The following is a 3,846-nucleotide window of genomic DNA, read 5'->3' as shown; positions in this document are numbered from 1 at the left end:
GGATTGTTGTGAGGATTAAATGTGTTAATATGTTTAACTTATTGTAACCACACTTAACATTTTAAGTACTTAATAAGTATTGGCTATTTTTATTTAAGAAATTCTTTCTCAATCCCAGCTCATCATACGTTCTCTTATATTTTCTTCTAAAAGATTTAAAGTTTGAATTTCAGACTTAAATCTTTAACCCACATAAATTTTATATTTCTGTAAAGTGTGAGATATGGGCCCACAAAAACACATGGAACACTTCACAGATTTGTATATCACCTTCGTTCAAGGATAATGTCTCATCTTCTTTGCATTGTTCCAATTTTAATATATCTAGTGCCAAAACGGGTGCTCTTGTAACATTTGATGCACTAACCTCTTACATATTGACTTACTTCTCTAGGCATCCACAACTCATGGTCAATTAGACTCCTCCCTCCCCAACAACTGCCCCTCCTCAGTTCTCTTGCAGACCGCAGCTCCTTTGATTTGACCACGAACTGTTAAATTGCTTTAGAACTGAATCCTATACCCTCATTTTTTCTCTGCGTTCTAGTGCCTAGAAACTGGGACCAAATTACTTACCATCACATGTTGACTTTTTCACTGAGTAGGTATTTAACTGAGCAATTATTTAACTGCTCTTTGTCTCTTTTCCCCATCAGTAAAACTGATATAATGTAACATTTCTTACCTTGTTGGATTATTATGACTGTTAAATAAATAAATTAATGCATGTACATCACTTACAACAGTATTTGGTATTTGGTAGGTGCTGAATAAATAATAGCTATTTTTTCTAGAGGATTTTAGTTAATACTATGATTTTAAAAGTCACCTAAATGCTAATAATTTCAAAAAATATGCATTCAGCCTTGAAATTTCCTTCAACTCAAGACTTAATAGCCAACTGCTTACTTGGCTATTTCATTTTTTTAGATGCGCAATAGGGATCTTTAATTTAGCACAACCCAAGCAGGACTTTCAGCTCAATCCAAGTCTTCCTCCTCAGAGAAAAATCCATTTGCTCTAACCAAAATCCAGCACCCTTTATTTATTTTGATACTTTCTTCCCACCTGCAGCCTCATGAGTTCTACCTCAAAAAGGTATCCCACATCTGATCATTACTCCCTAATTCCGACTTAGTTAGCAACGTCCTCTCTCACCTGGACCACCATCACAAATGCTCTCCTTTATCATACACTTGACCCTATTATGTTCTTTCTTCCATTCAGAAGGGAGATTAAGTCAATACAATCCAATATAAATCCAATCATTACCCCTCAGCTTAAAATCATCCTGTGGCTCCCCATAGCAAACACAATAAAATATAAACTCCTTCCCATGGAATAGAGGGGTCATAGGTGATCTGGCCCCTGCTTACTTCTCTGGGCTCCTCTTCCTGCACTCACTCACAGTCACTGTGTTCCAGTCACATACCTTCTTTTTGAATCTTAAATATGTAAACTCGTTCTTATCTCAGGGCATTAGCACTTCCAGCTTGGAATGACTGAACCCCAGGTCTTCACATGGTTGTCTCCTCATCATTTAGGTCCCAACTCAAAAGGTCACCTCACTGGAGACACCCTCCTTGGCCACCCCAGTTAAAATTTTCCCACTTGGATTATTATTTTATGTTATTCATTGTTCTTATTGGCATTTAAGTTTGTTATATTTTTACATTATATCTGTGTCCTTCTACTGAAAGTAAGCTCTTTGAGGAGAGCAGCGTTGTATTATTTTCATGTTCCCTAGAACAATGCCTGACACACCACTGTCAGTTCTCAAAACCTAATCACTAGCTGACTCCCAGATACTATTCTAAGACCTTTATGTGCAGCTCTTTTTCATCCCCCATAGGAAATACGTTATTTCCATTTTATATATAATGAGACCTTAGACACAAAGTAGCAAAAGTGAAATTCAAAATTATCTCTCGTTTGCTATTTTATGCCCTATTGCTTAGTACATTGCCAGATGTTAAGTAAATATTTGTTTAAAGGAGATATGTATAAAAACATAAAAAAAAAATTCAAAGGAATGTTTTAAGAAAAAAAAAGGAAAAAAGAAAGAAAAAAAAGCTAAAGAGTGCCATTTTTAATCTCCCACACCATCAAATGAACTTTAGAAGGCCAGAATTGGGTTTCAGAATTCACACCCCAAGAGGACCTATAGGAAAAGTTGGTGTTGCTACTTCTTGTGAAGTGCCTCGGGATACAATGGTTGTGAAAAATGCTATAAAAATGTAAAGTTGTTCTTCACACCTTTACTTAGTGCTATTGTCCCTGTTTGTCAAGTTGCAGCATGCACAAGACCACAAAGCTTTACTTAATTCAAGTCTAGAGAAGTATAAATATGATTTGTCAGAGAAAAATAAAGGAGACTTTCAGAAAACCAAAATTCAGAGATCCCATCTGTTGTGTCTTGTGCATTCCTATGTCAGAAATCCACATGGTATCTGGTCTCTCTGGCGGGAGGGGACTTATCTTTGTCTAGGATCTGCTCTCATCAGGAGCACAAATAACCTAGGTAGAAGCTGCTATGCTATGATGCCCAAGAAAAGGCAGTCTTCCAAAGTGCACATAGAGGGCATTGCTGCCTTGAGGGAGCAGAGATCTGGCTAGCTTATAGGAGGTTTTTCTTTTCTTTTCTTTGTTATTTAAATTCAAGTTAGTTAACACATAGAGTATTACTAGTTCCAGAGGTAAAATTCAGTGATTCATCAGTTGCATATAACACTCAATGCTCATTATATCACGTGCCCTCCTTAATGCCCATCACCCAGTTACACCACCCCACTCCTCACCTCCCCTCCAGCAACCCTCAGTTTGTTTCCTATAGTTAAGAGTCCATTATGGTTTGCCTCTCTCTCTGTTTTTATCTTATTTCATTTTCCTTCCCTTCCCCTATGTTCATTTGTTTTGATTCTTAAATTCCACATATGAGTGAAATCATATGACGTTTGTCTTTCTAGGACTGACTTATTTTGCTTAGCATAATATACTCTAGTTCCATCCATGTCATTGCAAATGGCAAGGTTTCATTCTTTTCAATGATTTTTAATGAGGTTTCAAAAATGTTTTGAAATTTTATAAATTAGAACATATGAAAACACTTTGCTAAACCACTAGTTGTGGAGTTCTAGGCCTGGAAGGCTACTAACTTTCTGGGAAATGGAATTGAGTTTGCTCATTCTTTAGACTGCCTTAGGTATTATTGGTTCCCAAGATATATAGGATAACTCAACCCTTAGGTCTGTGGCTGTTAATTGAGCCAGGAATAATGGAAGACAGACTAGTATACAGGAAACAAGAAGAGGCAAAACAGGATAGTGGACAAAGCATACATATTGTTGGCATCAGAGAGATGGATCTCCATGTGAAGTCTGACCTTCACATCATGGCTCTATCCAGATTCCCTCAGATCTCAATTGTTTCTGTGCAGTCTCCCAAGATTTGATGTGGTTTTGTTCCCAACATGCTTGATTTTTCTTCCTTGGTCTGCCCTCAGGCTACTGAAGCCCCTTATCCTAAGCAGAGAGCTTCATATATGCCGGGGAGTTTATATCCCTGCCTTTCCCCAATGCCGGGACAGCCCTTATTGAGGGTAGACAATGAGGGGCTGAGGAATACACTCCTCCAAGCCTCAGGCTGGGATAAACCCTGAGGCATGCCTTACATTCCAGGTGTCCCCTGTGGGATCTGGCCAAAGTCACTTTCTGAGTCCTCGCTTTCCTTCTTCCCCTGGTCTATCACGCTTTCCTCACTCCCTTCTTAGTTTCTCCTGGGAGTATCACCTTAATACATCAATCACATTTGAATCCTTATTGTAGGGTCTGCCTCTTGGAAACCCAG

General features: G+C 38.2%; 1 non-coding gene across 1 annotated transcript; it reads right to left on the bottom strand.

The window, feature by feature from the left end:
* Positions 1–235: 235 nt before the first annotated feature.
* On the bottom strand, positions 236–340 carry LOC116869604. The gene has a single exon (XR_004383074.1). It is a non-coding gene; the product is annotated as a U6 spliceosomal RNA (small nuclear RNA).
* Positions 341–3,846: the final 3,506 nt, after the last annotated feature.

The sequence above is a fragment of the Lontra canadensis genome, unplaced genomic scaffold, assembly GCF_010015895.1.
Source record: "Lontra canadensis isolate GAN:19392208 unplaced genomic scaffold, GSC_riverotter_1.0 scaffold19, whole genome shotgun sequence".
Lineage (NCBI taxonomy): Eukaryota > Metazoa > Chordata > Mammalia > Carnivora > Mustelidae > Lontra > Lontra canadensis.
The sequence above is the reverse complement of the archived record's forward strand: the minus strand, read 5'-3'. Positions and strand labels throughout refer to the sequence as shown.